The sequence below is a fragment of the Callithrix jacchus genome, chromosome 3 (assembly GCF_049354715.1).
Source record: "Callithrix jacchus isolate 240 chromosome 3, calJac240_pri, whole genome shotgun sequence".
Lineage (NCBI taxonomy): Eukaryota > Metazoa > Chordata > Mammalia > Primates > Cebidae > Callithrix > Callithrix jacchus.
Window position 1 is genome coordinate 22,451,000 of NC_133504.1, and position 25,151 is coordinate 22,476,150.

Below are 25,151 nucleotides of genomic sequence, written 5' to 3' on the forward strand. Positions count from 1 at the left end.
AAAGGGCAGATATTTCACTCTGTCTTACAACGAAATGATAAATTTGGCATATTTTCAGGTTTCCTATGGTTAATGTTTCCTCAACTCTTCATTTTCATTCATCAAACAGAGGCTGGTGCAAAACCTTGAGTCACTTCCATCATACTTATGCTTGCTGGGTTGAACACATCCGAAACAGTGGTGTGTAGTCAGTATGTGTGAGTTGATTACTACTAAGGGCCGTGTCATCTCTTTCTAAACAAGTCACCAGTATCTACTCCTCCGATGTCTTTGCAAAAAACAGCAATCCTCTCACTTCACTGAGCCCTCCATTTTCAGTATCTTCCTCTTACTCACAGGGAAGCCGCTCAATAAATATCTGTTGAATTTAATTTAAATCCCTAGATTTCTATACAGTGTAAAACTCCTTGCTCCATCAAGCTGTACGGCACTCAGCAAAACACAGCTCCATTTCCAGAGTCCTCTTAGAAAGAAAGCCGCTATCATGCAGGTTAGTTACTAGTAAAAACACGGAGTCAGTCCAGCAGAGAAGAGCTCCGATAGCGCAGATCCAGCTCTGCCACGTTCTGTTTATGACTTTGGATAATTTGTTTAACTTTTCTGGGGTAGGTTCTGAACTTTAAGTCCTAATAAACTTTTAGATTTTATGACCTGTCGTTTTTAGCTCTGTAAGATTTATACATTATAAAGAATCTAATTTCAAAGAAACTGGTAAACTTGGACAACCAAATGAGTCCAAGTATGGTCTTTATTTGGGTGTGTTCATATGTTAACCTTGCACATATGCTGTTTTCACACCTATTTCAACTGTTTTTGAAAAATTTATCTATCAGTTTTGGAAAATGAGATTTAAAGGCATTTGGGAGGCAGATAAAAACAATTCCACAGTAAATCTTCTTACAAAAGGAAGAATTATTCTGTGAATAATCCATCCTGTGAATATTCTGTTAACTAACTGGCTAACATTAGTTGCATTTTTTTTTCTTAAGACAGATATACCTATAGATAAATTCTACAGAGTCAAGACAAAAATAGCTTTTAGGTTTTGTGTGTCTCAAAATAGTTTCTATGGGGCTAGAGTTGGATGTGGTTCTGCTCTAATGCTTTCCCTTAAAGAGAATATGTGAACTATTTCAGTGGTGAGTGGCCAGTGTTCTGCTAGTAACCCTTTCCCCATCTTTTGGATGTTTTGGTCTGATTTTGTAAGTCTTCCAAAAATTAATTTGACGTTTCATTCAATGTGAAGATAGGGCTGTGCTGTGCTCAGCAGTTCCAGGCTTCTCTCAGCCCTCCTTCTTGATGCCTCTGCAGCATCTGACAGTGGCTTACCCACTCCATCTTTCTGGAAGCACTTTCTCCCTTGGTGTCACTAACACAACTCTCCTTGTTCCCAGACTTCTGGGACGGTGCCTGCCTTCCTCCACTGGTTCTTCTCCATCTCTCACAGTGGGTACTCTACCAAGATCGAAACTGGATGCTCCTCTTTGCACCAGGTCAGCCCCATCACTCTCACTCGCTGAGCTAACCCAGTCTTCAGTCCTGAATTCCATTTCCACTTCCACGTGACATAAATGAGCTACTTCACTTAAAACTTGTGTCTGGACAGAGCTCGTCTTACCCTGATCCAACTTTTCTCCCTAAAATAATACCTGATATTTAAGATACCCAGAATTTGGCTTCAAACAGTCCTAATAATCTTATCTCCAACTACTGCTGCTCTATCTCCACCTTTCCATTCTTCTAAGTTAGTTACTCTTAGTGTTCCCCAGACCGATTCTGAGTTTTCCTTCCTGCTGGCCTCTTCTCATGCACTGCCCTCTTGGACGGTCATTCCCACCAACTTCTCTCCATCCACTGTCTTCATCCTTCTATGCCCGTTTCAATGCCCATCTCTTCTTGAAGCCTTCCCTAATAACAGCTAGCAGTTCTTACTCCCTCCTCCAACTACTCCAGCCCACAAGGCTGGCACGGCATTATCTCACACACCAGCCCAGATCACCCAGAGCCAGATGTGTTCTGTCTTGTTGATTATTACAGTGTTTTGATATAGATGTCAGTTACTACCTGTCAGAAGTTTGCCAGGCATCCTTTCGTGTGGAATACAGGAAAGGGAAATGCTTCTTCTAATAAAGGAGATTGTATGTATCAGAACTCTTATAGTAACAGTACTCATAGATTTCTGGCTTGTTAGTATCCAAAATGTGAAACTCCCAAACCTGAACAAGAGCATTTGTGAACCTGGTAATACAGCTCCTAATCTGGCATCTGTGAGGCACTCCATCATGTTCTAGGCAGTGGCAGCCTGTGCTGCTGCCCAGTTTCCATTTTATTTGGTTATCAGTCAAAAATGCAGTAAGTTTCTGTTTACCTTGAGGAGAAAGGCCTTGGGATATTTCCAGTTCTTGGTAAGAACCTCAGTCATCTCTAGGCAGCTCTTTTTGAGTGAGCCCATTCTTCCCATACCTGTACTGTTCTACAGTGACTTTTTCAAAACAGAGACTGTATCCTGAGATAACAAAGTTGGTCCCTGTACAGAGAGAGGAAACAGTTCCCTTGCGTGTCCATTGTGTAGTGCAGAAGTCATAAAGACCAGAGTGTTTCTAACAAGGCCGCCATGGAGTGACTGTATTGAGCTAGAATCTAAAGCACTGATGTCTGCCTGGAACATCACACTCACATCTGTATTCATCTTTCAAGTGTTGTGGACGTCCTGCTGGGAACTGCTTGTGGCTGATACTAAGTTAAAGAATGTGTAGGTGGAGGTCATGCTTTACTTCTGGAAGAATGAGGCCGATGGTTGAATGCATGGCAGTAAGCATTCATATAAGCAAGTCATGACTCACTAGTAGGTGGAGGATTGAATGAGTTTCTTCTTAAAGTCAGTTTCCTGAAACTGCAAGCAAGGCAGACATCTGTTTTTATTCTCTACCATTCTTCTTTCATCTGGTAACCCTCCTCCCTCCTTACAGATCTGCTTCTACCCTATTCCTTGTGGGTCTGCTAGTCACAACCCTCTCAACTTTGGCTGCCGGGTGAGCATGTGATTCAGGACTAGTCAATTGGCATATGGCTTTAGCAAATTATCCCAGGATAAGTATACAACCCAGGTCAGGCCAGGCCAATCAGGGCCTTTCCCTGGGACTTTTCATACTGAGGATGGAAGGGATGGGTCTAGAAGGATAGAATCCTCTGGAGTTCCTGGTCATTATGGAAGGGTCTACAAAATGGAAGCTAGTATATAAAAAGCAGCCAATTCATTAGATGAAAGAAAAAGGGAGAGAAGCGGTTAAAATTTGAACATGGTTTTAGCAGCAGGATCCAGATAACCCTCAGAACAGTTTCATCTCTGAATTCTCTTTCTTTCTTGTTTTTTACTTAAATTCGTTCAAAGTCTCTTAACACTTTTAAGAAAGGGGTCTTGGAAACCGACAAGTCCAATTTCCTTATTTGACAGATACACAAATGGAAGCACAAGGAGATCAAGAAATCGCTGTTATCAGCCAGTTGGTGCCGAAGGCCCAACAAGAACATCTTGCTGTTAAGAACATAAGGGTTATCGAGACCATCCCGGTCAACAAGGTGAAACCCCGTCTCTACTAAAAATACAAAAAATTAGCTGGGCATGGTAGCACGCGCCTGTAATCCCAGCTACTCGGGAGGCTGAGGCAGGAGAATTGCCTGAACCCAGGAGGCGGAGGTTGCGGTGAGCCGAGATTGCACCATTGCACTCCAGCCTGGGTAACAAGAGTGAAATTCCATCTCAAAAAAAAAAAGAACGTAAGGGTTAATCTAATAGCACTATCGGAAGTTGAGAATCAATAAATGGATGAATACACAGACTGTTCATAAACTTGTGAAAGAAACCACCAGAACAAATGAAAACAAATGGTTTCAAGTGTTGACCTCTGGAGAGTGAGACTGAAATGAGGCAGACGGAGGAAGTCTCTCATTTTGGCATTTTATAATCTTCTATACTGATCGACTCTCTTAAACTATGTGCATATAAAAATAGACTGGTTAAAACGACTCTTAAAACATCAAATTCCAGAAGTTTGTAAGGTAAAGAAGGTCTTGGACAGCAACAAAGTATCCTGGAGGCCTGAGAAGGGCATCCATTCATCCATTCCCTGTGTTTAATGCTGCCAGGAGGCCTTTTCCAAAGAATGTCATCAAGAATGACTGTTGCTACTGCTGCCAGCGCCAACAGCGTCACCACTATCTAGTGACGAGCGCTTACTGTGATAGAGCACTTGCTATGTACCAAACGCCATTTTAAGCACTTTAGCCATATAAGCTCATTTAATTTTTATAAAAACCCTAGGAGAGAGGCCATTTTTATTATCTCCATTCCATTTTACAGATGAAGAAACTCAGGCACAAAGATACCTAGTAATTGAGGCACGAGACCATGCAGTGGGAAAGAAGAGGAGATGGGAAACTGAAGCGCTCTGGCTCACGACCATGATGTTGCCATGTCTCTGATCAAAGCACCGTGACTTATCTAGTTTTTGCCATGTGCAACGTGACTTCCTCAGACACGGAGGACCTTTCTAATTTGGGTTCCACTCAAGACTGTGGCTCTCAGTCTGTTGCTTCTATCCTGCCTCTCTGTTACTGGGATGTGGACACTGCAATGGCGCTCAACACAGCTATAGAGACAGCCCAGCTACGTCCTGAACACATTCCATACATACAATTTTAGGGAGCTGTGTCTCATGCTAGGCGTAAAAACTTTTATTTACCGGGAAAACTGTAAGAATGTACAAAGCAACCTGAAGGAATTGATTTTGAAACTAAGAAATTAAATTTGCTTCCAGAATTTCTTATTTCAGCTGAAGAACTATCAACTAGCATTCACTATATTGAGAAACTAGTGAATAGTTGGTCTCTACTAACCAAACAACCTGTATTTATAGCTAAATATTGTACATCCAAAATATCTGAACAGGAGGATGAAACCAACTGATAAAGCTGCTTACTTCATATTTTCCAAGTATAATATTAATTCAAATTTCTGAGAAAAATCAAGAGACATATCACATAAAGGCAATAAATACTACCATGGAATTTCATGGCATGGAAGTTCCTATCTACTTATAGTTCTGTCTCTCCTTTCGAACACAGTGTTTGTTGTAGAAAAAAATAAACACAAGAAGAATCATGTCCAAAATAACTGGATTTGGATTCTTAAAAATAGCTTGGTATGTGTGTGTTTGTGAATGATGCAGGGTCTTGCTCTGTTGCCCAGGCTGGAGTGAAGTGGCATCTGATCTTGGCTCACTGCAGCTTCCTGGGCTCAAGCGATCCTTCCGTCTCAGCTTCCTGAGTAGCTGGAACTACTGGTGTGTGTCACCATACCTAGGTGGATTATTTTTTTATTTTTTATTTTTTTAAGTAGAGACAGTGTCTCACTATGTTGCCCAGGCTGGTCTCAAACCCCTGGGCTCAAGCAATCCTCCCACCTCGGCCTCCCCAAGTGTTGGGATTACAGGCGTGAGCCTAAATTGCCTTGTTTTTCAGTCACCAGCAGCCCTTTTAGCATCTCCTCCACTGGGTTACTTAGTGCTTTCCCTGGTAGACATGACTGTGCCACCAATTATCTGTGCAGCCTTGCCTAAATCATTCTCAGTCTGACTTTCTTCATATCTTTGCAATAGATCATTGGATTATTTTTAAATAGTCCCCTTTAAATATTTTTAAAATTCGCCCATGCTATAAAATTCACTTTTTAGTCTTTTATGATTGTACATCTGAATATTACTAATATTACTCATCTGTTATGCTGTTCCATCTCTTGAGAGATTGTATCTAAATATGCTGCAATCTGGGAACATTCTATCACATGCTGATAAACAACTCTATAAAGATGACTTTTCAAATTTCTATTAACATAGGCCTGTAACTAAAGAACTAAACATTTCTAAATAAATAATAATAATGTCGCCAATAACATTTTCTACATATTTTGGTCTCGCAATCAATGTGAGGAATGCACAGTTGGATCTGGGTACTCAGGGTAATTTATTTCCTCTTACAGGTCGACCATTGCTAGTTTAAATGCTAATGGCCAAGATATACAAGCCAAGGGTTCCGTGGTGTGAAGGCTGGGCTTGCCTGATCATCAGACTCCCATCCCAACCTCTCATCTGAAGTAGGAGAACGTTCTTGAAAAAGCTCAAAAATGCATTTTGGCAAGCTCAAGAGATGCAGCCTAGCAGCATGAATTAAGAGACTGTGACCGTGGAAAAGAACTCTAAGTTGTAAATGGCTTTGGCCCTTCTTAGCTTTTTGACCAGCTGACCTTGACATTCCTTAGAGGCCAGAGGAAGAGATGCAGTGAAGACAGTGCTGCCCAGCCATTTCCCCTCAGCAGGCAGGGCCAGGCTTTCCAGCAGTGGATGAGGTCTATCCAGGGTGCCTTGGGGAGAACTGTAATAAATGAGATTCCCTCCCTGAGAAATGACTACAACCACAAAAATAAATTCTTAGATGAAACAGCTCAATTATCTAATGTAATTACTCCAAAGGAAAAAATGAGGGAAATTTATCGTAGTTACATGAAGTTTCCAGTGTGGTTATATATGACTGTGTATAGTCAAGTTATATCTGGCATTCTATCAAACAGAGTTTTCTATAATATGGTATCTGTGACTGTTTCCAATACAATAAAAATGCTGCAAAATCTTGAACTGCTATTCAAAAGAATAGAGTACAGTATGTACAGCTGTAGCACTGAGCTTCTTTTGCTGTACTTTATTAATCTTTTCCAAAACATGTAAATAATGAAGTCTGTTGCACACCACATCTGGAATTCATGACTATACTGTAAGATTTATACAGTAGATGGCCCTTCATGTATGGAGGTAGTATGTACACCAGAATGTGCCTTTTCTTTTTAAGATTTCAAACAATGGAAAAAGCCACTAAGTATTTATAGTGTCTGTGTGCTAGGGACACGGGGAAGCCCAGCACGTGTGCGTGGAAGGCACCGGAACCTCATCCAGCTGAGTAACAATTGTGGCTGGTGCAGAGCCATACAGGAGGCTCCGGCCGAGCCCAGAGTAGCTGCGTTTCTTCGCTGCCAGCCTCTCAAGTGATGACACCAAGGTGAGAACTGCTTTCACTAAAAGGCTTAATCTTTTAAATAACTGAACCAGAAAGTTATTTCTAACAAGAATACAGATAAACATTACAAAGAACGAAAAAAAGATACATGCAAAATCTGTCAGGTTCTAACAAGGGCCTGAAGATAGAAGGTGACCAACTGCCTGGAAGTAACAGGCATATATTCATGGATATATTCATGGATATCAGTATTGGCAGTCACGCATATTTTCAAGTCTAAATATGATGAAATTGCTAAAGAATTACAGTCCTAAGTAAAACTAACACAGAATATACTTAATTACACTTCTATTCCTAACTTGTCCTTTTAGGCATGATCTTATCTTGACTGTGGCCACCGGTGAAGAAAAGCATATCTCTAATCTCAGAAGCACAAGCAGTTCATACCAGGAAACCAAGATTAGTAAGTATTTTTGTGGTGAATACATTTTGAATAAGACAAGATTAATGTAACAGTTAAAAGCATAGAAATATAAAAGTTACAAATTTACTAGTAGTTTTTTTCCTTGCTGTGGACATTTGTTATCTTTAAAATTTATCATGGAAGTAAATAAAAGATGTATAGAATTTACAAAAATGTCAAAATGAACCAGAAGACATTAAAGTCATTCATGATATATGTTAATGAACTAATAGATGAAACTCTTGTTTTTTCCTTTCAGGAGCATCATGCTATCATCTTTCAAAATTACCACACAGGATCAGCAGAACCCTGGACACAGATGGAGTGGGCCCCACATCCTTCACTGCTTCCCATGAAGGATTTCCAGGATGGGGGCCCTCTTTGCCGTCTCCTCCCTTTATGGCGAATATGGGTGGGGGATGGAGCTGGGCATGCCCCTATCAGCCCCTCCCTTGCTCTTCTTTCTTTAGATCTTGGTGTAGTGAGAGGGCTTTTTCTTCCTGTTTTTTTGGAGGGGGGATCTACGTGGAGCTGTTCAATGCTGCCTGTGAGTGGGTATCAGCTTGCTTAGCTCAAGAGTGAAATAGAAGCCAGCTCACAAGGCCCAGCAGTACATCCCTTTCTCCTGAGTTCTTCCCAGTATGAATCTGGTACTTGCATTTCTTTCTGACTCCTCACTATATCTGCCAAATAGTTCCAAACTTGAGTAGGGAGAGACGATCATCTCCCATCAAATGTACATTATTCATGCATGGTAATGGCCTGAAAGAACCTGAGACACATGGGCTCATGCTGATAGGTGCACCTTCTAAGCAGTAGTCATCTTTTAGCATTTATTGGAAGAGGCTAGCCCCAGCTCTGGCAAAGGGCTGAGCAGCTCACATGTTCTCAGTATCACAAAATGAAAGCATTCAACAGGCCCACTCCCCTCCTTCGTGGAAGGCAATCTGAGGACCTTCTGTTGATGTTGCAACATGTGGCTGGTGGCAGGATCTCAGTCCTTCCAGAAGGGGTGTGGGAAGACTTCCTCCACCTGGTGTATATATTCTCCCTAAGCAGATCTGGCAAATGCAAATTTATCCATAGCTTTTCATCACCAATGAAGTTTTCGTATCTACATTCCCTCCTGAAGACAGAAAACTTGTCTTTGTAACCCTTTTTATTTCAGCTGATCTACATAATTAGTTCAGATTTACCCTAACAAATGGCTTTTACCATTTTTCATTTCTCACCCTATCACAAGACACTGCCATCAAGTTTAGATTATGAAAATGGCTGAAGGCAAGGGGGCCATATGAGAAAGTGCAATCGAAACATGGTCCTTCTTGCCCAAGAGAAGTTGACGTTTTTGGCTCAGAGAATTAAAGCACAACGACTATTCCTGAGAATCAGTACGGTAGTCATAAGAAAACTTTTTCTTGGTGGGCATAGTGTTGCAGGCCTGTCATGTCAGCACTTTGGGAGGTTGAGGCGGGAGGATCACTTCAGCCCACATCTTGAGACCAGCCTAGGCAACATAGTGAAACCTCATCCGCGCTAAAAATAAAAATTAAAAAATTAGCCAGGTGTGGTGGTGCGAAATCTGTAGTCCCAGCTACTTGCTTGAGCCAGGAGAACAAGGCTGCAGTGAGCCACAACTGTGCCACTGCACTCCAGACTGGGTGACAGAACAAGATCCTATCTCAAAATGAAGCAAAATAAAACAACTTTTTATTTCTAAAATGGAACTACTAATTATAACTGCAGACATTTCTATACAATATTTCTTTTTAATCTCTTTTGAAATTAAGTCCTTTTTTTAAAGTGGTAAGAATACACATAATTAGTGCATAAGAATACAAAAGTGGTAAGAATAAAAAAAAAAAACCCCTCCAAACCCTATTGATTTCCAACCTCAGCTCACAACTGACACCTTATGCGAAAGTTAACTAATATCAGTCTTCAGCAGGTCAGAGATGGTGGCTAATGCCTGTAATTCCAGCACTTTGGGACTCTGAAGGGGGAGGATCACTTGAGCCCAGAAGGTTGAGATCAGCGTGGGCAATAAAGTAAGACCCTGTCTCTACAGAACACTAAAAAATTAGCCGGCATGTTGACGCACACCTGTAGTCCCACCTACTCGGGAGGCTGAGATGGAGCATCGACTGAACCCGGGAGCTTATGATCTTGTGGCCACTACACTCCAGCCTGGGGGACAGAGCAAGACCCCATCTCTAAAAATAAATACATAAAAATAAAACCTTCAACATAAATGTGAATCTAAAACTATAAAATTTCAAGAAGGAATCAGAAGAAAATCTTTGTGACCACAGGTTAAAGATTTCTTAGCTAAGACAACGAAAGGATGATCTGTAAGAGGAAAAAAAAAAAAAAAGGATGAATTGGGACTTCATCAGAATTAAAAACATCTGCTCTTCAAAATGCCAGAAATACAAAGAGAACACTGAAAAGTATATTTTCATCTCATACGTTTTCTTCCCAGTCCAATTTCCCACTCCAGCATCAACCAAATCCTGCTACCATTTCTCAGGTTCCCTCCTAAGCTACTCTGCGTATCATAAGCATAGAGATATCTACTCTATGGTGGTTCTAGTGCTTTTTTACTAAGATTTTTTTAAACACAAAACTTCCATACTCAATACACTTATTCAGTGTAGTCCCACACTCTCGATAGCATTCACTAGTCATGCATGTAGCTGAGGCCAAATTCTGTGGAAGTCATTCGTTTTGAGGTTTACTTAAGCAAATAAGAAAACAAAACATTAAAATTTTAATTTGTTTGCCTTGGTTAAAACAGAAAATATTTCCTAGGTTATCAGCTCACTGTGTATGATTTAGGCCATATTTCATATTTTAGCTGTGTCAGCTGTGGTATCCTGAGCGAAAGAAGTCATCTGAGGCCTTACACCAAAATATTATTTGAAGCACACAGAAACCAGCTTCTTCCATTTCTCTGGGTATTGTGTTTTAAATAATGAAATCCTCTCTTAAAAATGAGGATCTCTAGTCATGCTGAGGACTGGAGGAAGCATTTTCTTCAGGCTGAATTTTCTGTTTGTTCGCTTGTTTTTGAGGCTCTGTCGCCCAGGCTGGAGTGCAGTGGCGTGGTCTTGCTTGCTGCGACCTCCACCTCCTGGGTTCAAGCAATTCTTGTGCCTCAGGCTCTCAAGTAGCTGAGATTACAGATGTGTGCCACCAGGCCTGGATAACTTTTGTATTTTAGCAGAGATGTGGTTTCACCAAGTTGGCCAGGCTGGCCTCAAACTCCTGACATCAAGTGATCCGCCCACCTCAGCCTCCCAGAGTGTGGGATTACAGGCGTGAGCCACTGTACCTGACTCTGAGGCTGAAAGAAAATCACATTCCACAACACAGCTCACTTCCCAGAAGATTCACTCAACTGTCGGAGTGAGCAAGAAGAGCACTTCCTTCTCTCTCTTGTTATCCTGTTTTATTTACTCACAGCATTTATTACTGAAATGACTACATTGATGTATTTCAGACTTTCTGCCTGAATGCCCAGCCCTCCACCCCAACTCCTGCCCTGGGAATCAGAGGGGTTTTCTGTTCAGCTGTGCATGGCTGTGGTTGAGGATCTGGTATCAACAGACCCTTCTCCACTGACTGAACCTCATTTCTATCACTGGGATTGGCCCTTTTACTGCTATCTGGTTTGTAAATTCAGCAGCCATTTTCAGATGTGAAAAGGTAAGAGATGAGCATTTGGAGTGATTACCATCAATTCCACAGTACTGGTTCTGAGTACTCCACATCCCCCAGACCTGCACTGTCCCACTATGGTAGCCGTTAGCTACATGTAGCGATTAAGTGCTTCAACAGTGGTTAGTCGGAACTGAGATGTGCTGTGTCAAGTAGATAGCAGATTTTAAAAATCCAGTTTAAAGGACTGGAAAATGATCATGACTAATTTTTGTATTTACATGTTAAAATAATATTTTGAATAGATTAGGTTAAATAACATGTACTATTACAATTTCCTTTTCCTTTTTAATGTGACTACTAGAAAACTGAAACTGCGTATGGGGTCTGCATTGATATTGTGGTTCACATCCTATTTCTACTGCACAGCTCTCCTTGAGGCCTAGTCTACAAGTTCCCTCACTTCTCACGAGGGTTACTGTCTGTCTGCCCTACGAGGGGTTCGCCAGATGCTCTGCTGAAGAGGAATCATACCACAGAGCCTCAGAATCTGAGGACTTGCTTTCTGAGGCTCAGTATTTGGGGCAGTAGTGATAGATTTTTCCATGTAATGGCAAAAAGTTGTCTCCCAATTTTTTACAAGCTTCCCACTTGCTGACCTCTCAAGTAATATTAGAAATGATTCTAAGAGTGCCTTTCTCAAACTGTTCCAGTTACCTAAGACATTCACACATGTCAGCATGTCTGGGGCACCATCGGTGCTATCCATCGACCTAGGAGAGCACTGTCTCCAGCACAGCCTCCTCCTTCAGGCAGTCAGAGGAGACTCGTTTCCATAGAGATGTTCATCCTATTCAGATCAACTACAAGACCACGGCTGTCTGGGAGTTAGCCCGCCTGCTGCAGTGAGAATGGGTAACAGCCAGTCATGGGGAGGAAGTGTCCACTCTGAAGACTTAGGTGAAGGGCAGAAGATGGCAGGCTTTCCATGGAAAGGTAATGTTTAAGGAAGAGGTTTGTTTTAATTGATTTTTATTTTACGTGTACACATTAACTTCCTAAATCTTGCCTTTCACACCAAGAAGCCTAGATCAGTGAGCATGTTAATATGCTGATGGCTGAGAGCAGAAGTAGATGACCTAAAGTTGTCTAACAAAGTACACATCACTAGAGGAAACCCAAGTGTGTTTCAGGAGCAGCGGCAGGGATGAATCTGACTTTTTTCTCATGGAAAGTAGAATGTAAGCACTGAGTCATGTCACAGAGCAAAGCAAAAATGTTGTAATACGTTGACAAGAGGAGGGAATGACCAATTATAACGCTGAGGTTTTATGTTTAATGCTACAAATTTGATTTTCTCCAATTAATATGTTTAAATAAAACGCAAAAGTACAAAAATGAAGTCTACCATCTTAAGATGCACAGCCTAATTTGATATGTAGAGTAAGGTGAGGGGATGGGAGTGAATCTAGATCGAACAGTGCCAGACAATGGGCAGAACAGGGCTCGTAAACACATATTATCTTTCTAAGAAACTATGGTCACTTGCTGTTGCCTGCCTGTTAAAGCCCACTCTGGATTTGTTTGTTTTCACTTTCTGCTCTTCTTGTTTTTGAGACAGGGTCTCATTCTGTTGCCCTGGCTGGAGTGTGGTGGTGCAATCACGGCTCCCTGCAGCCTCGACCTCCCAGGCCCAAGTAGCTGGGACTACAGGTATGTGCCACCGTGCCCAGCTGATTTTTTTTTTTAACTTTTATAGAGATGGGGTCTCCCTCTGTTGCCCAGGTTGGTCTCCAACTCCTAAGCTCAAGCAATCCTTTGGCACTGTCCTCCCCAAGTGCTGGGATGACAGGTGTGGGCACTCTGGAAGTTAATACAATCTTCTGAACCAAGGTATTGTTATTAGTTATCTATCTTTTGACCCAGAAACCAGTATCTAAGAGAAACATGCCAACTTAAAGAGATTACAACGGATACTTTCTCCACACTCAAAAGGTCACATCTTAATAGTATTTATGCTTGCTCAAACCTTATAAAAACAAGATGCCTGGAAAAATATCCTTCAGTCCATTTATGAGTTTAGAACTTAAAGAAAAAATGCCCCTTGATGTTACTAACTTTGTGTGGCTAAATATAGTTATCAGCCCTCATGTTCATAGCCCGTTTTCCCCTGGAATTCAGCTAAGATAAATAAAACAAACGAAGGGAACCTGGCCCCCCTCCATGAACATTACATCATTCTTCCTTATTAGGAAAACTTCTTCAAATCTGAAATTTTGCTCTAAGAAATCAGAGTTTATGTTTCTCAGTGAGTCACAGGGCAGGGGGCTGCTCTGCTCAGAAGAGCTGCTGTGTGGGGAGCAGTGTGTGTGACTACAGGCTCATTGGAACAGTGACACTGCCGACAGCAGTAACAGTAACACCAGGGAAAGCATTAGGCACATTTAGGAAAGTGCATGTGATGCTCTTCCAATGTTTCTATGTACTTTTTGATACATGCCTGTGTTATGGTGAACAGAAAGACAAGAAAGTGGAAATTCTTAGTTTCTTCTGTAAGACTGGTTCTGGCCAAAGATTTTTGTATCTGATTGATCTTAACAGGGTGATACAGTGATTAGAAGACTAAGGCAGACCTGCCGCTGCTCCTGAAACACACTTGGGTTTCCTCTAGTGATGTCTAGTTTGTTAGAAAACTTTAGGTCATCTACTTTTGCTCTCAGCCATCAGCATCTTAACACACTCACTGATCTAGGCTTCTTGGTGTGAAAGGTAAGATTTAGGCAGTTAATGTGTACACATAAAATAAAAATCAATTAAAACAAACCTCCCTTAAATATTACCTTTCCATGGATTTAAATAGGGTTATTTATCAGTTTGTGAATTCTACCTGGTGTTTTAGCTTTCTTTCATCTTGATATAAGGACTATTCTCATGAAAAATAAGTAAAAAAGAGTTGGGGAAGAAAAGTTCTAAATGTGAAGTCCACAATGGTGTTAATGAAGCTAATAACACATCTTAAAACAAATAATTTATAAATAAACAACCCTGAGATGCAAAGAAGCATTAGCACAACGTGCTAATGTAAACAGTGACACCTTCTTAGAGAGCGCTGCTTCTGGAGGCGGTACATACCAATCACTCAGCGATTTCTCATTTGCCACAGTAACTAGCTAACAAAATCGGAGCAATCACACTGTTTGTGAAAACATGGAGGCTGAGGAATGGGCATGAGAGAAGGGTTGTGGAGAGAAGGAAGGAAGGTTCCAACAGTTACAAGTCTATACTTCTATTTCTGAACTTTTCTAACATTTATGTTTTTGAAAGAAAGAAAAACGAATACGCCTTGCACCTTGTACTCAGTTAACTGGACTGCGGGATGGTGCTCACAGGCTCCCCCGAAAAGGGCCCCTGTGCTGGCAAACGGGGGGAGCATTTCTACTCAAGGACTCAAAGAACTTCCCAGTTCCAAAGGACCCTTCCATCCTCTGGGAGATTTATTCATACACTTCTTAACTGGTTTAGGAATGAAAGGTACTTCTTATGCATGTAAGCTCTGGAGTTAGACTGCCTGCGTTTAAATTTTAGACTCTATTATTTACTGGCCGAGTCTCTTAATCTTTCTGAACCTGCTTCTTGATCTTTAAAATGGGGGTCATATATTTCTCAAAGGAAGACATCCAAGCAACTGACAAACATTAAAAAATGCTCAGCATCACGAATCATCAGAGAAATGCAAACCAAAACCATGATGAGATACCATCTCACACCAGTCAGAATGGCTACTACGTCAAAAAACAACAGCTGCTGGAGAGGCTGCAGAGTAAAGGGAACACTTATACACTGCTGGTGGGAATGCAAATTAGGCCTCTGTGGAAAGCTGTCTGGAAATTTCTCAAAGAACTAAACATAGAACTACCATTAGACTCAGCAATCCCAGTTTTGGGTATATACCTAAAGGCAAATAAATCATTCTACCGAAAGCCCCACATACGCACGTATGCTCGCCCATCACAGCACTGTTCACAACAGCGAAGACAGGGAACCAAGCTAGATGCCCGTCAGTGGTGGACTGGATAAAGAAAGTGTGCTACATACACAACATGGAATACTACACAGCTATAAAAAAGAACAAGATCATGTCCTTTGTAGCAACATGGATGCAGCTGGAGGCCATCATCCTAAGCAAATTAACACAGGCACAGAAAACCCACAAACATGAAGATGGGCAGCAGACACTGGGTACTCCAAAAGCAGGAGGGAAGGAGGTGGGGAGGGGCTGAGAATCTTCCTACTCGGTACTGTGTGCACCACCTGGGGAGAGGATCAATGGAATCCCAAAGCTTAGCATCATGAATACGCCCTTGAAACAACCTGCGCATGTACACACCGACTCGAAAATAAAATGGAGGTCATCACGGCACTTACCCAGACTGTGAAGACAAAACGTGTTAGTACATATAAAGTGTTCTGAGCAATGTTCGAGCAAGCCGTCGATACATGTGAGCTATTAGTATTCCGGATAGTCATGTAAATAATTTATTGTCCAGATGTGGACCCTTTAATCTGGGACAAAGGCTGAACTATATAGAACTCTTAACAACTGGCAAATTGGCTGTCCTGGGGAACAGGGAGCATGTAGCCAACCCATGAATATTAACCAATGTCAAGGTCACACACTGTACAAATAGACACAAAAATTAACAAAATATGTGTATCACTGGGTACTAGAGTGTATAAGAGATCCGATGCAGTAAGAAAGCCTTAATTAAAAGATCATGAAGTATAATTTGAAGCATTTAAGACAGACCTACCACTTATACGTTAATCACCCATTTTGCTGAACTTAGAACACTGCTTTTCAGCATTATCCCAAATATATTGTAAAGTTGTTTAAACTATTTTCACAGTGTTTTCATTCTTCTTCATAGCCCTCTTCCCACAGACACCAGGAAAATGGGAACTGAGGAGGAGAGTCACATGAAATAGTAATTTTATCTACCTTGTGCTGAGCAAGCTGTGCTCAGCACAGACGGACCAAATCACAGTCCTACAAGTACCTGGGCTGCTCCCCTCCTGACCTGGAACAGTCCCCTGGTACACTGTCATCATGGAAGCAGAGAAAACACATCTGTTAAAAATGAGCTTTAGTGGAAAAAATGCAGCTGGCATTCTCTTTTCCTCTCTGTCGTTCTTTTTTTAATAGCACTCTTATATAAGGTCGTTACTATATATAGTAGAGCACAGGGAGCTGTGATTGACCTGTACAGAGGCAGTCAGATGTGGGCCTTTCCTACCACTTCCCACCTTTGTGGGCCCACAGGCAGCTGACCCTGCTGAGCAGCGGGAGCGGAGGCACCTGGAACCCTAGCTCTCTGCATCCTTGGCAAGACTGCACTGCTGTTCTCGCATCTTTAGCCTCCCACCTAGAAAACCGGCACAAGGTCTACTTCTGATCTAACTCAGTGGGGATGCCTGTGGAACCTCAGAGAACATCTGGGAAACATTTTTTTGCTTTGTCAGTAATGCGTGTTTTCCCTGTATATCCATCCAAGATTTATGCAAGAGCTAGAATTCTAACATTCCAGTCTAAGAAACCTAGACTGTCCTACCATCCCTGACCAGCTTGTCCATGCAAGATAACTGCTTATTTATTGTCTGTTCTCCCACTCCCAGTCTTTCTCAAGAGCAGAGCTCAAATCTCTTCTGTTTGACAGTGTGTTATCTTACATACAGCACACAGTCCACGAATGAATGAATGACTCCATGAGTAGACAGAGGCAGTAGTAGCGAACATCAATTGAACACTTACCGTGCGACTCTAGACAACTTATCAGCACCTGTTTTCTCATCTGTGAAATGGGGTAATAACAGAACCTACATAGTATGGCTGTTGCAGGGATTAAGAGAGAACAGTGCTGAGTTGTTATCAAAATTCTCTCTTCCTCTTTAGGCAGTGGCACCATCCCTGAGCACACTTCACAAGTCAGAACTGCAGGAGTGAGGCCCGCCTGACCCCATCCGCCTCGTCTCAACCACCCTGAGTGCTGTCCTTCCCTCTCCTACACGTCTCCCACATGCAGCTCTCTTCCATGCAGCCAGCCAGTTTGAAAACCCACGCAGAATCCTGTGACTCTCTTGACCTCCCTGTCCCCAATAGCCTGCGCTTGCTCTTAAAATCAACTCCAAATTTCTTCACCTGGCCCACCAGACCTGGTCTGGTGGCAAATACCTCTTGCAAAATAAGCAAAAATTCAAGATTAAAGAGCAACTACACTCTTGTAGGGACTACCAACTTTGGGGGTGTTTCTTTCTTTTTGAGACAGGGTCCCACTGTGTTGCTCAGGCTGCAGTAGAGTGGCATGATCACGGCTCACTGCAGCCTTGACTTCCTGGGCTCAAGCAATCCTCCTGCCTCAGCCCCTGTAGCCGCCTCTCCTCTTCCTCCCACCCCCATTCTCAGAGTCTCAGCCTGTCCTTCGATGTGCAATTCCTCCTGACTGCACACCTGTCTCTCTCTCCCATTTAGCCTCCAGATGTCCAATCAAACATCACTTCCTGAGGGTCCTTCCTTAGGCCTCCAGAACACATGAGGTCGGTCCTTCAGTTTCCCGCCCTCAGAGGTTGTGGCACATTTTTTCACAGCATTTGCCACACCAGCACTTCCTACATGCCTTTTATCTGGTTTCTAACAATTCCATGCTCCCAGGCCAGGTCACTGAGGGTCTTTTGTAGCTTTGGTAAGATGCAAGCTGGGAGGCAGGACACTGATGGAGGAGTGAGCAGAGGCAGTCTTCAGAGCATCGGAGAGCTTCTGTGGACTTCCTCCAGAGGGACCACTGGTCATCTGTAAGATAACCTGTATTTCACTTTTAAGGCCAAAATTTCGATGGAAAAAAAATTTCTGTACACACATGGGAAAAGCTAGTAAAATTATGCTGGCTGAAAGAAAAAGTTATTATGTGAGATGATCAGGCCTGAAGTCCTCTCAGATGCTGCTAGCTCACTTCTCATTTTCCTAGCAATAATTAGCTACGTGTGACTTTTCTCCCTTTACATTGCAGTGCAGTTTCTGTTTTTCCTAAATGGCTAAAATTACAAAAACTGATTTATTCATCCTAAAAAGTAAATGATATTTTTTGTAAGGTTTAACAGGGAATAAACAGATAATGCTACCAAAAGCAACTGAGGCAGGGAAAAGGCAATTCTAGTGCAAAGTCATATTACCCACTGATACCTGTCCAACATAAAATACTCTAAATACAAACACGTAGGTTTTTTGATATCCATATCTAAAAGGCATGAGAGGGAATTCAGAGAAATTATAGCCGATTAACTCATCTAAAAGCCCACAAAGCAGAATGAATCTAATCACCACAGCTTAAGGCAAATACCTCTTGCAAAATAACCAAAAATTCAAGCTTAAAGAGCAACTACACTCTTGTAGGGACTACCAACTTCGGGGGTGCTTCTTTGAGACAGGGTCCCACTGTGTTGCCCAGGCTGCAGTAGAGTGGCATGATCACGGCTCACTGCAGCCTTGACTTCCTGGGCTCAAGCAATCCTCCTGCCTCAGCCTCCAGAGGAGCCGGCACTACAGGCATGCATTACTGCACCTGTTTTTGTAGAGACACTCTTGCTACGTTGCCCAGGCGGATGCTTTTTTTTTTTTTTTCCTTTTCATTCTACCTTCTCACCCAGCCCTCTCAGTGAATTTAACAAATATTGATGAGCTTTTACTACATGCTGGGTGCCATAAATCTAGTAGCAATCAAAACAGACCCAGCACTTGCCTTCATGAAGCCACATGAAGCCAGCAAGTACTGTGTAGCCTAAAACAGAAGAATGTTTAAGTGCATTAAAGCAGGTACTACTTTGTGTTGCTGGGTTTGGTGTCTATTTCTTCGCTATCTAATTTAATACATTGAGCTTTACATCTGTGCAGCCTTGTGTGTCCGTGTCCCTTTGGCGGGCATTTCCAGTCAGGTGGCATGGGGTGATGGGTGTGCTGTGTCTTTACGTCCCTCATTTCTCCAGCTTGTCCAGGCAGCTTCTATGTCTCCCACTTACTCAGGAAGGCAGGAGACTTCCAGATTCACTCACTGGTATCAAGAGCTCAGCTCTGGTGAGGGCGCTGGCAGCAGCGGCAGAGGACCTTGTGTCTTAAGAGTCCTCTCTTTTTTCTGCCCTCAACAACAGCAAGGTGTTGCCTCCATTTTCCAGGAAACCTCCGCACATTTCCAGGAGACCTGAAATGTGGTGGCAACTTCCACGTTAGATTATTTTGGTAGACAGAGATAGTATTTAGTGTAATGTTACCTATATGCTTAGCAAAGGGGGAAGAGAGTCATAATTATTTTAATGTTTAGTATGAATGGTTTTTAATAAATTACTTATTAAAGTGCCAAGGTATAAGTTTTTAATAGAAACAGGTTTCAGCTGGGCAGTGGCTCACACCTGTAATCCCAGTACTTTGAGAGGCCAAGACAGGTGGATCACTTGAGATCAGGAGTTCGAGACCAGCCTGGCCAGCACGGTGAAATCCCGTCTCTACTAAAAATATAAAAATTACCTGGGCATGGTGGCAGGAGCCTGTAATCCCAGCTACTTGGGAGTCTGAGGCAGGGAGAATTGCTTGAACCTGGGAGGCAGAGGTTGCAGTGAGCTAAGATCACACCACTGCATTCCAGCCTGGGTGACAGAGCCAGACTCCATTTCAAAAAACCCAAAAATCAAACAGGTTTGGAATGAATGCAAAAAAATCTACGAGACTGGCCAGTTGTACTATTAAGTTATCAAACAGTTTTATCCTGTCTCTCTCTTCCATATAATATATTTAGGTCACTTAATTTCTGGGGGTATGGAGGAGAGAGATATTCTGGAGACGGAGAAAATAAAAGCAAGCCAGACTGTGGGTCCACCGGCTCCGAGGCCAAGATCAACGCTGGTGTACCTGGCAGGTAAGAGGAGTGGGAAGAAGGATGAGGAGGGAGACGCTGGGAAGTGGGGCTGCGCTGCTGGCTGGGAGGGGTACCTCCTGGCCGCCTCCGGCCTCTCAGTGACACATGGCCAGATTAATTCCTTCAGCACGTTGCTCTTGCCTGCCCACGGAAGGCCAGGGTTCACAGCTAGGGTTTGAAGACACATGCTAAGCAGCAGTAAAAACTGCACGTTTCGTATGATACTCAGCTGCTTCTGAGCTAAAACTAAGAGAGCATATTAGAAATGACAGACTTAGAAATTATGTCAGTGACAAAAGGAGACTAACTTTCCTAACAGAATACTGCATCTTTCCAGGCTCTGCAAACACGTTTGCAATGTGAACAACTTATCTTTTAGGGGACTTTTTGAAAGTGTAGGCCCAGACACACTATATTCAAAACAAACCATTTTATAGTCAGGAAAATGTTTCCCTCTTATCTTTTAAATTATTGGTGCAGAGCGGGGCTGAAGGGAGAGCTCCTTCCTCGCAGGAGCCAGGTTGCTTGCAGGAAAAAGGCCTCTCACGCAGGAGCTGGAGGGCTGAGGCCTCGCCAGCTGCCCCCACACTTGGGTTCCAGCAGATCACTTCATCTCAGGACCCAGGCAAGTGAAGTTTCCTGGCTATACACTCAGACAAAACTTCTCCTGCTTAGAGTCAGATCTTTCATTTCTTAGTATTCTTCGAGTAAGAGAGAGGATTAAAGAAGTTTATTGCTTTTAAAAATTAAGGAAATACACTGAAAAATTAGATAGGAGTTTATTCACTGTATTTTATGACACCAAAAATTAGCAAATGCATCCATAAGTATATATAATAAAATGGAATGAATTTAGCCTGGCATTCCTTTTAATGGAGGCAGCTTGGGGGTGAGAAGAGGGGAGGGGGAGAGCAGCTGGGACCGGCTCTGAATTCTTTATGAGCTCGTGGATGCAGCCCGCTACACGTGGCACAAATCTCGAGTGCCAGTTAGTTCTTCTCTCCAAGCATCAGTGACTTTTGCTTGAAAAATGGGATCAATAATACCTATAAGGAGATGTCTTGTCAAGTTTAAGTGAGATTATAAATGTCAAAGTCTAATGTCAAACCTGGCTATCAGTAATTTAAATCTCCTTTCATTTTCCATCAATAATGATAAAATACTGAGCATGGTTTGGATTGAAAACCTTCTCAGGGTCTCAAAATCTAGTCGAAAATCCAATTCAGACTTTAAAAAGCAGACATTCAGTTCTCCCCAGATTTGTGAATGAATGCATTGTTACTACAGAAGTTCAGGTGCCAAAATATACACCGTCTCTTCCTCTCTCCTTGTATGCCTGCAGTGAAGTCGGCCAGAGCATTCTAGAGATCACCTTTAAAATGTATCCCTCTTCTCCTACTGAAGTTGACAGAAATCTGATCTGGCTTCTTCGAAAGCAAACAACAAAACATCCCAACACGCAACATAACCCTGAGTCTTTAAAAGAAACCTGGTGCTTGCACCAGGGGCGTGCAGAGGTCTGGAACCCATTACGGTCAATTCTCTAAGGGGCAGCTTATCTCTTCCTCTGATGCTATCAGTTTGCCAAAGAAAGTTAAAGACAAAAGTCAACTGCTGCACCCTGTTGGAATGTGACCATGTGCAGAACTTGAAATACACGAAGACTAATTTATGTCCCGAGGGGAGTGGCTCTCATGGTAAGGATTGAATCGGTATATCCTGCTTGAAGGGAAAAATTCTCACAGCCTGCAGGAAGAGATGTAAAATAACCTCCTCTCATCTTTACTCACTAATTTGTGCTCTTGTGTTGCATTTTAGGGAAAGTTCATTTGTGTCTGCAATGAACTTCGAAGCTAATCATACTACAAAACTGTACAGAATGAGCATCTTGGTGCTCGCTTCGGCAGCACATACACAAAAACTAGAACGATACAGAGAAGATTAGCACGGCCCCTGCGCAAGCATGACACACAAATGCGTGAAGCTTCCATATTTTTTTTTAAAAAAAGAATGAGTATCTTTAAATTATTTCTGAAATGAGAGCTCCAAGTAGCCTTTGAGATTGGTAAACTTTAGAAATAAAGTATACTCACAAAGCGGCATCTCCTTACTCTGCACAAGACTGATTTAGGATCATTATTCGGTATCTAAGCCTTTCCTTTCAACTGTTTAAGACATAGAATGCTAGTGCATTCTACATTTAAAGTTTGAATTCTACCAGTTTTGGAGCTCAGAACTCAAATTCGCAGAGTTCTAAGTCTGACAATTATCCTCTTTTTGCTTTTAACAGTGATTCACTTTCTACACTGAGTGTAACTACATTTTCCTTGAATTATTTTTCTCATTAGTGGTGGTGTGAGAAGCCTTCTTTTAGGAGGAAAATACACACACACACACACACACACACAGAGGGGGCGGGGAGAGAGAGGGAGAGAGAGAGAGAAAACCACCAAGTCATCTGTATCTAAGATGTCCAGTGTATCTGGCACACTCTGGGCTGACAGGCAGTAAACAAGGCTCTTGCTAGGCCTGGTTTTCAGTCACTGACAACAAAGATCGGTACCTTCAATCTCTGAATTACACGTTTATAGCTTTTCTTTTTAGTCTTAGAACCCGTCAAGGACAGGCTCTAAGACAAAGCAAAGCTGCTGGCTCCCATCTGCTGAATAAGCAGTGGAGTTCTTTTGTTCACTTTCACTTTGCCCAGGGGTGGGATGGGATGGGGAGGGGGTGGGATGGAGGTGGGAAGGGACAGGGTCGGGGAGCGGTGGGGCTGGGGTAGGCCTGCGGGAGGCAGCTTACTCAGTCCTCAGCCACCACCTGAGGGCCACTCTCCAGGAACTTACTCCCCTCTGGGCTCAGTTTTCTTAGAAGTCAAATGAGTAGATTAGGCTAAATTCTGGCTCTAAAATGGAGTAACCATTACAGGAAGTGAAAAGTAATTCTTCTGATTAATACTGATCGGGAAATAGGAGGGTGCCAGAAGTAGTTCTACTGCTAATCAGCTCTCTCTGAACATGCCTGGGACTTGCTTTCTTCCTATGTTTTCTTTTTACAAAAAGAATATTCATTATGAGAAATTAAAGTGTCAGAAAGTAAAACTAAAAGAGTATAACTGGATTGTTTGTAACACAAAGGGTAAGTGCTTGAGGTAGTGGATATCCCATTTACCCTGATGTGATTATTACACATTGCATGTCTGTATCCAAATAGCTCATGTACCATAAATATACACACTTATGTACCCACAAAAATTAAAGTTAAATATTTAAAAAAATGAAGTGAAAGTAGTAGGATAATAAAGTAAAGGATTTCCCCCATAACCACCAATCCTCATACAATTCCACTCCACAGAGCAAAACACTGATAGTATTTCGGTGCTATCTTTCTAGAACACTTACTCTACAAATATAAATAATTATAACACTCATATGTTTACACGTTTGGGTTGTCTGTTCACAAAAGTTGGATCAAGTGTATGCACATTCTCCTCAGTAATCTTTTGTCTTTCAACGACATGCCATGGGCATCCTTCCGTGTTGGTACATGAAGATTTATTTCATGCTTTTGAATGGCCTCATAGTACAGACAAACAGTTCTTTATTGAGAGACATGTTCTCTTCAAGTACTCATTAGTGCAAACAGTGTAGCAATAAAGCTTCCTGTACAACTTGTACTGTACACTTGTTTTGAGTTTTCTGTGGGGAACATGTCTAAAAATGAAATTATTGGGTCAAAGGATATGTGAATTTGACATTTTAATGGATATAGTTAAATTGCCCTCAAAAAAGTTCTTAGGACTTTATCTGAAAACAGAGGAAAGAACAGATGATTCTTTTCTAATCTTTTTTCAACCGAGCTTCCAATTCAATTAAGAAGCCTTAAAAGCTGGAATGGAAGATGGGAGCAGCTTGGAGTTCCAGTCCCCCTTCAACCAGCCCACTAATTTCAAGCCTTTTCTTTTTTGGCAAGTATCAAAACTCTCTGTTTTGCTTTGGTCTTAACATTGCCAAATTAACATTTTTCATGGTAATATTGTTAACCATAAATGAATTGATTATTTCTAGTATGGGGTAAGAAATGGATGTCCTGGTACAACTGGACACCCTGGATGTGCACGTGGTGATGGTGATCCTGGCACTGCCAGTGTGGGCACACACCCGCACTCTGAGAGCTTCGGATTTTCAGAAAGCCCTTTGGTTCTGAGGAATAAGCCTGCGGCAAGAGGACTCCCATCCTCCTCTGGGTAGACTGTGATTTACATGTATTTGAATGGTAATCAGTCACCTTAATTACTATATCTTTTCTGTTACATCTCACTACTGTGACATGCAGGTTCTTTATCAGGTCACCTGTAAAGAGGAAATTGCAAAATTCCACATGGACTTCCTGGAGTTACCTCTTATAGATAATCCCTACTCTCCCTCACATAACAGGTGTTTAAATTGATTTAAGGCAACTGCAAAATAATTCCATGTCTTTCTCATCTTATAAAAGGAACTCTTTGTTGGTCAGATGTTTTTAGTGTTGAAATTGATTCCTTATATATTATTTAAAGTCTTAGGTTTACAATAATCACCCAGTACCTACAAATGCTTAAATTACCCATACCAAATGGACACATTTAACTCTCAGTTATCCAAGTTATAAAAGGAAACATGAGAAAACTTAAAACTTCGCCTTGACTGTATATAGTGGGTATGTATAACACTCCCAATACATTTCCTGTTCTAGATCTTTTATGTAAGAATGAAAATAGTAAAATGTGCAGTGGGTGTAGAGCTGAGCAAATGGACAATATTTATACATACGTGGCTGAATGCACATTAGAGCAGAGGACTTGGTCAGAGAATGATATTCAGTAAGGGAAAGAAGAGTAGCAGAAAGAGGTATCCGAGAACAGCTACTTCCCATCTCAGATTATTGCAAAGGATGCCTCATGGATTGAGATCACATTAATTTGAAATCTGTGATACCTCAGAGAGTTTCACTAACATCTAAAAAGG

At 41.9% G+C, this 25,151-nt stretch overlaps 1 protein-coding gene, 2 long non-coding RNA genes and 1 other non-coding gene across 36 annotated transcripts in view; 3 read left to right on the plus strand and 1 right to left on the minus strand.

Annotated features, from left to right (window-relative positions):
• Nucleotides 1–25,151, minus strand: part of PALLD (palladin, cytoskeletal associated protein) — a 469,895-nt gene that overhangs the window by 58,917 nt on the left and 385,827 nt on the right. The window lies entirely within an intron of this gene.
• LOC144581718 (uncharacterized) lies at nt 6,929–9,231 on the plus strand. Its single transcript, XR_013532827.1, has 3 exons — nt 6,929–7,107; nt 7,437–7,528; nt 7,788–9,231. It is a non-coding gene; the product is annotated as an uncharacterized LOC144581718 (long non-coding RNA).
• LOC128931538 (uncharacterized) lies at nt 10,136–22,262 on the plus strand. Its single transcript, XR_008479986.2, has 5 exons — nt 10,136–12,184; nt 12,810–12,901; nt 20,026–20,145; nt 21,488–21,842; nt 21,964–22,262. It is a non-coding gene; the product is annotated as an uncharacterized LOC128931538 (long non-coding RNA).
• Nucleotides 22,037–22,143, plus strand: LOC118152500 (U6 spliceosomal RNA). Its single transcript, XR_004741261.1, has one exon. It is a non-coding gene; the product is annotated as a U6 spliceosomal RNA (small nuclear RNA).